The sequence below is a fragment of the Vulpes lagopus genome, chromosome 2, assembly GCF_018345385.1.
Source record: "Vulpes lagopus strain Blue_001 chromosome 2, ASM1834538v1, whole genome shotgun sequence".
Taxonomy (NCBI): domain Eukaryota; kingdom Metazoa; phylum Chordata; class Mammalia; order Carnivora; family Canidae; genus Vulpes; species Vulpes lagopus.
This window is the reverse complement of record NC_054825.1, coordinates 84,322,970-84,335,895: the sequence shown is the minus strand read 5'-3', so window position 1 is coordinate 84,335,895 and position 12,926 is coordinate 84,322,970. Positions and strand designations below refer to the sequence as shown.

The following is a 12,926-nucleotide window of genomic DNA, read 5'->3' as shown; positions in this document are numbered from 1 at the left end:
AGTAGAAGGTCCTTCTGTTTGTGTTTAGCTGAGCACTTTGATCAGATGTTGATAATGCAAAGATAAGCCTGGAATTTTGCTTGGGGTAAAGGTGAAAAGTCAGCACTAATCCACAACACAGTAAGTAAATGGGGTTGGGAGTGTGTAGGTTTGCAGTTAGGGGAGAAACATGATGCAGATGAGCTCTAGAGACCAGGCCACTGAGGAAGCCAAAACAACAGTTTATCTAATTGTGTTTTGTTTTGTTTTGTTTGTTCTTTCTTTTTATGCAGAGGACCACATAATCATAGGCGCCTGATGCAGGGGCACAGAGATGGACCTGGCTGTTCCAGTGTGGGCTTCTGGGGTCTCTGTGCCACCTCCTTTACCTTCACAACACACCCACCCCTCTTGCCCTGTGTGCTACTAGTAGGGTTCTTCCTCAGCCTCAGGGAGCCAACTGAGTGCAGCTTTCTTTTCCAGGTAGTAGACTCCGTGAGGGTTACAAATATGGAGCACTTCGCAAATTTGCTTGTCATCCTTGCACAGAGGCCATGCTAATCTTTGTATCATTCCAATTTTAGTGTATGTCCTGCCAAAATGAGCACCAGTTTATCTAATTTTTAAAAATTAAATAGATATATACATATATGAAACAGATGTCCTTCACTGAGTCAAACATGCTCAAAGGCATTTTTAAAATCAACTCATTTTTTTGGACATTTGGGGCATTCCTATTTCATGGTAAAAACTTGCAGTGTGAATGACCAATCGCCCCATATCTATATTATTTTCTATTAGACTAGGTTTCCTTTTAGGTTTTCTTTAAGTGAGGAACCCTCAGTACAAATGCTTTTTCCTATTTATACATTCATATATGATCTAATTTAATTTTCATTTAATTTAATTAGCATTTGCATTAAATGTTAATTTCAGAAGTCAAGGGAGAACATAAAGGTAGATGGTAGCTATAGCACTAAAAACAGTAGTCTGCATTTTTTGTCAGAACATGTACCTGACAAAGACTTCTGCATAAAAAATTGCAAATTTGGATATCAATACTGGTAACTATCTAGAAAGTTCTATAGTCTAGTTCCTTTTTCTCATTCCTGATATTAGGAAGTTAGTTATATGGCAAATAGGAACAGTTATTAAACATGTTTGCAGTTTCTTCTAGTACTTTGGTATTAGAGAAGTATTCCTACAGGGTCTTCATTTTTGTTTATAAACTTTTTTTAGTTTCCAAATTGAGTTTTGACTATACCAGAAATCTGTTATATTATTGGTAATAACTGAGCTACACAGGGCAGCCCAGGTGGCTCAGTGGTTTAGTGCCTCCTTCCGCCCAGGGCGTGATCCTGGAGACCCGGGATTGAGTCCCACGTCGGGCTCCCTGCATGGAGCCCACTTTTCCCTCTGCCTGTGTTTCTGCCTCTCTCTCTGTGTGTGTCTCTCATGAATAAATAAATAAAATCTTTTAAAGAAAGATAATTGAGCTATACAGAATTAAATCATTGCACTAGTATAACCACTTAATTAAACTGGTATTGACTAGCTCAAAGGTGCATCCTAAAATTATTTTTAAAGATTATATCATTTGTCAAATTCTCTGTATTACCTCAGCCAGTGATGAAAATTAATCTCCTACATTTTATCGTTCTAAAATGGAATGGAATGTATTTCCATTTTTTTCTCAGTGATATTGAAGATGCACAAATCAAAGAGAGATGGTAAATTTGTCCCAAGTATAAATATGAAACTAATTCAAAAGTTTAAGCAAAATATTTCATAGATAGTTATGGAATAAATAAAATACTAGATATGTAAGAGAAAGTAAAAAGAAATTATTATAACCAAGAATTGTTCTCATTTGTACATAATAGAGTATTATATTGTTGCTGTTGTTATTTGCTCCTATTAAAAATAAATTATTGTATTTGAGATTTTGTCTCATTCTTACATAATGCAGGCTTATTGTGGTTTCTATTGTTATTTGTTCCCATCAATTTTTACTTAAGCCCACTGGAGAGGTTGTAGCATTTTTGATCACACAATGAAGAAAAGGTCACCAAATGATACCAAGGATCTCAAGTTCACCAGCCAGCTGAGTAGCTTTGGCAAGTCATTTTGCTTCTCTGGGTCTCAGTTGTCTCCCTCAGAGAATAAAAAGTTGCAGTATATATTTCTTAAGCTTCCTTTCCAAAATTATAAAATTCCTGCTTAAGGATCCTGTGACTCTGCCCCTAAATATTAAAACAGAAGAGCAGATACTTCGAATGACCCAATTGCCTGTCGACAGTTCAGATGGTGAATAAGACTTCAGCAGTCCTTTTTCAGTTCCGTGTTATTAGATAAATATCTCAATTTTTTCTTTAATTGAAACTTGATAAGAATTGAGAATATTAATAAACGCTAACATAACAGGGTTGTTAGGAAGAAAATTTCCATATTTTAAAGAAAATTATAGATTTCCATTTTAACACCAGAGCAGTGGATTTGTTACCTAGTCACCAATGATAGAAATCACATACTTTACCAATTTGATTTAAAAATAATATGTCAATTTAGGGAGGCCTAGGTAGCTCAGTCAGTTAATTGTTGGACTCTTGGTTTTGGTTTTGGCTCAGGTCATGATCTCAGGGTCATGAGATAGAGTCCTGAATCCAGCTCCATCTAGGTGTGGAGCCTGCTTAAGATTCTGGCTCTCAAAAAAAAAAAAAAAAAAGATTCTGTCTCTCCCGCTCTCTCCCTCTTCCCCTTGTGAGCTCTCTCATTCTCTCTCAAATAAATAAATCTTTAAAAATAAAGCAAAGTAAGATAAAATAAAAATAATATGTCAACTTAAAAATTTGCAAGGGGGGGTGTGTTTTTTCAAAATTACTTCAGGGAATACACCAGAAAAAAATGTAGACTGCTGCCCTAAACAGTCTTATTTTGTTCAGTGCTTTATTCCTAATCCCAAACATAATACTAAATCCTCAATAAATCCTGAAGAAAACTACTGGGAAACAAAGGAGACCTTGGAGAAATTTCCCAGAAAAGTAAATCCTTACTTATTCTTTGCCACCTAGTATACAAGCTGCCCCTTAACAGTTGCTGGCATTTTTATATTCTAGGAGTCTCTTGTGTTTGAGATGATACACTTTCCCACCATTTTGTTTACCCCTAAACATACACACACACACACACACACACACACACACACACACACACAATGATAAGAAGGAAAGTCCTTGTCTAAGCATGTCATCCAGTGCGTCATCACAGTGTCCTCAAAGCTCTGTGACCAAGGCATGGTAGTTTAGAAGTCTGGAACTCAGTCCTTTACCATCCTGCTGAGGAAAGGAAGGGAATACAAAATAGAGCTCTGCAGGAAAAAGTGAAACACTGAGTAAATGTGAGGCAGTTAGAAAAATAATTATTTTTCCTTGTGAATTTACATGGATGAATTCCAGGTGTCTGTAAATTCCAGATAAATCTCTTAATATTTGTGTGTTCGTAAAATTATATCTAAAAAGTATATATTACCAGATATGTTGATGGGTTTTCTTTTACAGTGAACTAGCAATTGAAAGCACTTTTCAAAAAATAAGATGTTTTTTTCTTAAGCCAGTATTTTTCCAGCTGCAAATCCCCTAGAATTAAAGGTCATTTATTTTCTGCTTTTAAAACTGCTATTTTATTCAAGTCTAGGGAAGAAAAGGCAAAACGCAAAGTCTTAATTCATTGACAAGCATCTTTAAAAAATTAATTTCTTCAGTGCAGGATAATGGTTTTATCCTTTAAAAAAATATTTTCCTAACAATTTCTCTTTTAGTAATTTGTCTGGCAGAAAAAAATCATATGACTACATAAAGATGTTCAACATACACTGCAGAAAAAAATTACAGAAAAATTGGGAAAACTTTTATAGTTGGTACAATATGCAGTTTAAAAGAATAAAGTAGAAATATGTTTGTTGACACTAAAATATGTTATAGTCAATAAGGAAACAAATTGCAGAGAATATACATAACACAGCACTATTTTGTTAACAAATAAACATGCAAACAAAGAAGTCCATGTGTGCAGAAAAATTTGGAAGAATGTATACTAAAATATTAGTTATACTTACATTTGCGTAGTGGAGTTGGAGTCAGCTTAGGAGAAAATAACAATTTTTATTTTATAAGTTCCTATATATAAATCTTTACTATGAATAAGTATTATTCTTGTAATGTAAGCCCACAATCACTCACACAAAACACAATAGAGTTAAAAATACAATTTTTGGAATAAAGGAATACATTTATATCCTTTGTAGATTATTTTAACTAGAAAAACCCAAAGAATTAATTGAAAACTCCTAAAATTAATAGGACAGGTTGATAAAGTAGCTGTTTACAAGATACATAATCCTCTAAAATTAATCTTATCAATTTTCCAATCATGACCAGCTAAAAAGTATAATGTACAAAATATAAATGATCAGGAATAATATTTTTTACTTTCTTTTTTCCACTATCCATTCCATGGTTTCTTTGCCCTATCCAGAATCTCATCTAGTTTTCTTTTCCTGGTGGAATGACCCAAACTTCATTTCTGAAAGGTTTGAATCCTCAGTGATCCTGACTTACTGTGAGTGCTATAATTTTCCATCAACTTTACTTTGAGACATGAGAGTACTCAAAGACAGCCCAGAGAATCCCCTAGCTTCCACACACAGGCCTTCAATGCTTAGCAGTAACCCAATTTCCTCTTGGTAATTAGGATAAATCACCCTAGTTCTTGGACTAATTCCCTTCTTTTTCTTTTGGCAAAATGGCATGAGGATTCCAAATTGGCCAGGTGGCAGTCTCGTCTTCCAATTTAGCACAACTGTTGTTGTATTCCCAGTAGACTGTTCTTCTCTTGGGAAGCAAGACCTTCAAACCAGCAGATCTTGTAAGTACAAGGATACGAAGCAAAAGTTCTGCAAGTAGATTATAAACCAAAACACAATAACTTACTGAATAGCCCAAGTGTTAAGTGAACAAAAAGAATAAAAGATATATACATCCTAATTAATACACTAGAGAAAAAAATGGAACCATGCAGTGAGATCAGGATATTATAACAAAGGGATATTCAAAGAATACTCAGAAAAAAGATCTTGGAAATTAAAAATAAAATAGAAGAAAAATATTTTCATTCAATAAAAGAGGATGAAGATAAATCTATGGGAATCTCACAAAAAGCAAAACAAGAAAATTAAAAGATACAAAATGGAAGAGAAAAGGTAATAAAATTAAAGGACTAGTCCAAAAATCCATCATCCAACTGATGAAATTCCAGAAAGAAAAAGAAAGAAAGAAAGAAAGAAAAGCAAACAATGGAAAAAACTTGACAAAATATTTTTTTTAATTTTCAGAACTAAGGAATGTGAGTTTCTTAACTGAAATAGCCCACTGAATGCCCTTAAAAATAAAAGAAAATAGATCCACACTAAAGTTCATCATCAATTAGTGCAGAAACCTGAAACAAAAAGATCCTAGAAGCTTCCAGGAGAGAAAAAGTCACATAAAAAGGTCAGATAAGACAATTCTACTAGTGACACTCAAAGTTATAAGCAACCAGAGAAGTGCTTTCAAGATAGTAAAGGAAAATTATTTCAACCCAAACAAACTATCAGTTAAGCGCAAGGATAAAACAAAGATATTTTCAGGCATATAAGATTTCAAAATTTACTTCCCATGCCCCTTCTTCTGGAAGCTTCTAGAAGTTGTGTTTCACCAAACTAGGGGAATAAATCAACAACGGAAGGAATGGGATCCAATAAAAAGTGATAAGAATGTCCAGGATGTGGCAAAGGGAGATCCCAAGATGGTAGCTCTAACAGCAAGTGGGGATGGCAATCAATCTACATTGGAATAGTTAAGAGTACCCCAGAAAAGACTTTTCCATTAAAAGAAAACTGATAGACAATTTGGTGTGTCTGAATAACTTGAGAGATTTTCACAATGACAGAGAATGTGTGCTTTAATTAAAAATGGCACATGAAAAATTACGCAAATTCATTACCTTGAAGGGGAAAAAAGTAGTGTATGAAAAAAACAGTAATGCCCAACAAATTATATAATTTCCAAAATATAAAATTATACACGGCACATTTAAAAATATTGAGAAAATATAATAATAAGGCAATTTAGTACATAAGGAAAATGATTAATACAGGTTTTTAGATTTAATTTAAAAAGAGATGGTAGAGCATGATTTCAAAGAAAAAAAAATGTTACTCCTTCAAGCAGTTAAATGTGGACTCCAAGCCTACCACCATAACTCAGATTCTTGATTGAAATGAGAGAGATCAAAATGGAACCCTTGGTGGGTATATCAATCAGGCTTCAACAGGAGGCAAGTGGCTGACTCCAGGATTAGAGAAGGGATTATTTATGAGGTATAGGCGGGTATAGGGAAAACATAAAGAAGAATGAGGTGCCCCTGGGCTAGAAAGAGCAGATGTTACAACATATACAGGTAAAGAAACAAGAGGAGGAAGCTAAATCCAGTGTGAAAGAGTATAGAAAAGGTCACCTTGAGAGTATAGAAAAGGTCACCTTTGGCCTTTGGTGGCAGTTATGCAGTCAGCTCCAAAGCTACTCTACAGAGAGAAAGCAAGGAAATATAGGACCTGACCGCACTGTACTCTTTCCTTCTGACCCCCCCAGGGACACCTCTTGGGATAAATCCAGGGGGGAATCAGAGGTTCAATGAACCTGTTAAAGCAATTTACACAGGTCTGCCTCTGAGCCAGAGAACCAGGCACAGAACAGTGAAGAACGGCTGCAGGGTAGGAATGGAAGGCATCTGGCTCAGTGAATAGGGCACACAATTGCTTTTATCCCACTCTGTACTGCTAATGGCCACATTAAGATGATATCTCATCATTATGAAAAATTACATAGTTCATTTTAGTGTGTTTCAAAATGAGACCAAATAATATAACAATATTAATATTAAATCAAAATTTCTCAACTAACACTTCAGGGAAGCAATTTTTGGGCCCATTCTGATCCATTTGACAATAAAAATATTTATGAAGAGAATGAATTCATTGCATTTTGCACATGACTGTAGGCAGAGAGGATAATGCAATGTAAGGAATGGCCATGAACAAAAGAAATTTTGGGAATGCATTTGAAGGGCCAGCATTAATATTTGGGGAAAGGGTGATTACTTGATTTGCTTTTGCAATGGGATTGGATGGATAGAAGAAACACTGGGTAGGCAGCGGTTCATGCTTACGAAATTACCTGCGATGGAACGGTTTGTTTCCTGATTCTGAAACACAATATGAATCTGATTCTAGATATAAAATGTACCTCATCTACAAGTATGTTACCATACATCAATATCCTTCAACCAGGATTTATTGATCACACATTCAGTGCCAGGCACCATTCTAGGGGCTGTTGATGCCACAATCTATAAGATAACATTGTCTCAGCCCTCATGAAAGCTTTGTTCAGACAAATCTTGCACAGAAGATGAATGGTGATAAGAGCAGAGGTGCTCTAGTTTAACTAGATGCAGAGAGCTTAGTGCCCTCTGTGCTTCCCCATTCTTTATCTTGTTTGGACACCAGTACATCAGTATGAAGCTGCTGTCTTTATAAGCTTCACAGAGTATTGGCATCTCAGAGTTAGGGAATAAGAGTATTTACTGGAAGAATTGGGCTCAAGTAAATCCCAGAAAGATGTCTGCCCATAATTCTCACTTCAAACTTTTAGAGAACTATTTACATTATTAAGTTTTGGAATACTCTTGCTTTCATTCATTCATCCATTCAGTAAATGAGTGCCTTCTATTTGCAAAGCACTGAGAATACATGTTGAAAAGACAAGAGTTCCTGACCTTTTGTGACGTCCATTCTTGCCAGGAAAATAGATTATAAACACTTAATTACATAATTGGTTATTTAATTCCAACTGTGGGTTAAAAAACTAACATCATGTGTTCCAAACCAAAAGTTCTTCCTTGTTTCTTGTTTAAACAGAATCAGTTTAGAACAGAAATACATGCTTTCTCTAAGTCTGTGTGTGTGTGTGTGTGTGTGTTTGTAAAGTTTGATATTATCCAGGCCTACTTATTCTGGGAAAAATTTTAGCTTTTAATGAAAGGGTGTAAATTAGATGAAATATCTCCAGACCTCAAATTTGCTTTCAGGAGTAAAAGTCAGAATGTGATTTTAAAAAAATGTGATGGGTGCCATGAAGGGAAAGTACAGGGTGTTTTGAGAGTGTAGGGCCTGAGATGGCTTCCTTGAGGAAGTGACATTGGTGCAGATTACTGGTTGGTTGATGGGAATTAATTAGTTTAGGGATTGCAAACTCAAATTTCTTTGTGGGGAAGAGACAGACAGGTAACACAAATCATGCATCTGGCAGGGGATAAGACAGAAAGAAATATTAAGGCTCAAGGTAGAATGGAGGAAGTCTACTGGCCTTAAGGCATTCAAATTCAAATTTTAAAAATCTCTTTTTCTCTTTTTCGTTTGGGCTGGCCAAACAAAAGAGGTCTGCAGCCAAAGACAGCAGAAGAGCTGGCACACTTCTGCTCGGACAATTCAGGCAGGGGGAGCAGCAGGTGCAATAGCCCTGAGGCAGGAGGGAGCCATCTGTTTTAATGAGCTGAAAGAGAGCAGTGGTGGTGGTGGAGGGCAGCAGCCGAAGGACAAAGAGGCTCCAAGGGGCAGGAGGGAGGAGGAGAGCCATAGCACTCAACACTCCGGCTCATCAGCGGGTGAGCTGATGTGGTCTTTATTCCAAGAATCCTGGGATGCATTGAAGGGTTTTAAGCAGAAAAGTGAATTAATTAGACTTGCATTCTTCAAGGCTCATGGGCAGCAGTGTAGGAAAAGAATTAAAAGCAGACAGTTAGCAACCTGCTGTGGTGGTTCCCCATCTTTCCTTCAGTTGTTTTAATCCACATTGTTTAAATAACTGTTCGTTTTCACGCAGTCTTACCGTGGTATTCCTCCCTCTAGATAACCAAGCTGGACACTTCCTTCTCGGTCATGACTATGACAAAGAAATTACAGGTGTCTGTGCCATGGAATGGAAAGGCCTGAAATGAAAACCTGACAGCCCAGGCATAGAATCTTCTATGTGCTGGCCAATAAGGCCTTTGGTTCACTTTACTGAAACCATTATGAGTAAGACAGCCTCTATCCTCCAGAAATTCACATGACTGAGGAGAAGAGATCCTTAAGCCAAGAAATATTAAATGTTGTGGTGCCAACAATGCTAATGTGAATCCCAAGTATTATCGGAACGTGGAGAATATGTGACAGATGTGGAAAATCAGGTGGGGCTTCACCTGCAATCTAAAACAGATTGCTGGATTTATCATTTGGTTTAGTGTTTAAAAGGTAATTCTTATTTAGAGATTCTCTCATGTAGACTTTTGTCAGTTTATAGACATGAATGAATACAACTCTATTACTCGTGTAAATAAATAACTCACAACATTGATTTGTGCACTCACTCTCTTCTTGGTGGCACCATTCTTGGTTCTCAGAGACCAAGGAAAAGGGAAGTGCTGTGAGTCAGCAAGTCTCCACGTTGTTTATTTCAAGGTGAAAACTTGAAGATTGGAAAAAATTGAGTAAGCCAGACACACTGGCTTCTTCTTTTAAAAAACGGAAATGACAAACTCTTACAATTTTCATACACAGCCCAACATGATGTATTTATATTTTTGTTGTTGTCGTACAAGACAAATGGAGTGAGTATTCTGATGTTAGAATTAACTCACTTTTTTCCAACTTATGTGTTTATTGGCATATTTGGGTTCGAAATAATTTCTTTCCTCTTTTTCTCTTCTTATGACTTTGTATAAAACATGTTTATATAACATTAAAATTATAAATGAAACATTAGGATTAAATATCATTCCCTCAGTAAAAATGATCTCTCTTGATATTGTAATCATTCCTTGTATGATGTCTCTAAATCTCGACTTCAAACTCCCTAGGCTTGTACTAAGGTTTTGGACTACAGCTATTTTGTCCTTAGATAACTGATGCAAAATCTTTTGGTGTTGGAAAATCACACATGCGGGGGTCATTTATTTCTGCTCATGATCAAAGGAAGGGCTCTATGCTGCAATTTCTGGGGAAGAGGAAGACTTACAGTGCATAGTGACCGGAGGGCATGGAAGTTTCTTTAACACAGACATTTGCATCTATGTTCTATGAATAAGAGTGAACTACAGCTATGAGACACCAGATCAGTCCAAAAGTCAATCAAGCAAGGTTGGCATCATCATGTTGATTGATTTGTTTTCAGGATATTTCTCTAATATCTGTCTTTATCGCTCAATGAATTTATTTATTCAAGAGTATTCATGAACAAATGACTCAAGAGCATCTTTCAATTGATGTTTGTTCTGACATGGTTATTCTATGTCTCTTAAGCAAAAGGCAAACTTTGAGAAGCACTGACTAAGATGAAAGTTCTCCTTTCCACTCTTAGAGGCCTCTGTACATTTAATATGGCAATCACATCATTAGGAAAGCAAGCCACGGGGGCAGCCCGAGAGACTCAGACGTTTAGTGCTGCCTCCGGCCCAGGGTGTGATCCTGGACACCCGGAATCGAGTCCCACATCGGGCTCCCTGCATGGAGCCTGCTTCTCCCTCTGCTTGTGTCTCTGCCCTCTCTCTCTCTCTCTCTCTCTCTCTCTCTCTCTCTGTGGTTTCTTATGAATAAATAAATAAAATCTTGAAAAAAAAAAAAAAAAAGGAAAGCAAGCCATGGGAAGCAGATGGCAGAGTGGAAAGAATCAGAAGCACTAGCCTTGAGTCCCACACTTACTTGCTACTTGTGAGTCCTAGTCAGCAGCTGATGGTTGGGTGACAGGTGAATGGGACAAGAACCTTTCCCCCAGCAAGATCTAGACAGATGCTAGAGTCCCATTCCACTAGACTGAGGTTGACAGCAGAGCTGCAGGCCCATGGGGACACCCAGACCAGTGTGTGTTCAAATGGCCGCTGAAGAGGGGAAGAGAATATTGTTGGGATAGAAGTTCAAGTACATGGTGTGACTCAGGGGAGTGTGCCTGGGGTACCCCATCTCCCCCCACCCACCATTACTTGTCCATCCAAATCCTCAGCTCTTCAGAGCCCAGTGCAGAAAGCATTGCCTCCATGCAACACTCTCAGACACAATCTTGCTGTCCTCAGAAATCTCATTGCACTTTCCTTATATTTTACATTTGCCACTTTTTATTTCGCATTAATTATTTGTATCTGTGGCTTACTCTCCTTTACTGGACCAGAAGCCCCTGGGAGAGTGGTCAAGTCCTTATGCATTTTTGTACTTAACCACAGGATCCAGGCTCAGTGCCTTAAAGTGGTTGCTCAATAAATGCCTATTAAGTTGGTCACTGACTATATTCCTGCCTTGCCTGTTCTACTGAGAGTAAATAAGTAACCATAATTTAGTGGCTCATATATGTACACAAGTTATTGAAGAAGAATAAGGGTGGAGAAGGCAAACCATTACACTACAAAGCATAAACCATGACGCCTGTGTGTGTTTTTAAACTGATGCAAAAACATATTTCCAAATAATGTTGCTCTTATAGGTAACAATAGATCTATTTATTATTAACTGTAGCACAGATTTTCTGTAAATTTCAAAGTAATAAGAGGAATGAGGTAAATAGAGGGCTTAAGGACAGGAATTTTGGACTTCCCTTGGGAGTGACTGTGCAGAGAAATAAGAAAGTCTGGTTTCTTCCTGTAGTGGAGGAGCGTCCACATGAGTATATCATAGATGCATTGTTTCATGAATTTAGATATCCCTGATCCACTGAGATCAAAGGAGAGAGAGGTTATAAGATGCTGCTGCCTACTTCACCCCCATCAAGGGCCACAACTCCCTCCCTTCCTCTCTTGGTTCCTTTCCAGCACAGGCTGCTCTGCCATGAATTCTACTCTCAATGGAGAGAAAAGTAAAGGGATGTTCAGATGTAGGTCAGGAGCAATTCACCCTGTCAGGCTAGCTAATCATGAAGTCTAACAGGTTGGTTTCATTAATCTGGCTTTTGTGATTGGTATAAAGTACCTTTTATGACTGTGCAAGACCGATTTCCATTCTGGAAATGAACACATTGTCCTGACCTGATATGCTAGCAAAGTCCCCATGGCTTTTGCCCTCAGGAGTGTTGGCTGCCCTGGAGAGGCTCCCATAGCTAGCTACCGAAAGGACCAGAGGCTCAGAAAGTAGAGCCTTTACACTAATGCTAGAGGGAGCAGTAGGCCAGTGCTTGAGCTTTCCAAGTCCCTCCAAGTGCTCACATTCTATGACCCAACTACCACCGCAATGGATGAGAGATCACCTTTGCAACAGTCTGGGTCACTCACTTGACCCTGACTCACATGAGGAGAGGGTAGGGCCTTAGAGAGGCAAATAGATCTTCATTATTTCATATTAGGAAAATGTTGCCTATTGAGTAAAGGCCAGGAATTCAAAACATAAATGGAAACACAGGCAATTTAAATGAGATAATCTAAAGTATAAATTTAATTCAATTAAGTTAATCAAATCCCATGCAATTTCATTCTGAAGCTCCATTTCCATTAAATCCAGTTACTTCCTTCTATGACTGGCTTTAAATGAATGTGAGTAATGATTACAATGAATCCCTGCCTCCTGACCCCACCCCCAGCGTTCAAGGTAAAGATGCAGTTGATAAGTGATTTAACTACCAAATGCAAGTGTCTCCCTTCAACATAGGGGCAGACACTAGCTAAAGACACCATCTACATGAATGCACTTTAAAATAGGGAGTTTCGGGATCCCTGGGTGGCGCAGTGGTTTGGCGCTTGCCTTTGGCCCAGGGCGCGATCCTGGAGACCCGGGATCAAATCCCACATCAGGCTCCCGGTGCATGGAGCCTGCTTCTCCCTCTGCCTATGTCTCT

The 12,926-nt window shown here is 37.7% G+C and overlaps 1 non-coding gene across 1 annotated transcript; it reads right to left on the bottom strand.

The window, feature by feature from the left end:
- Positions 1-483: 483 nt before the first annotated feature.
- Positions 484-587, bottom strand: LOC121485929. The gene has a single exon (XR_005986431.1). It is a non-coding gene; the product is annotated as a U6 spliceosomal RNA (small nuclear RNA).
- Between the last annotated feature and the right edge of the window lie 12,339 nt (positions 588-12,926).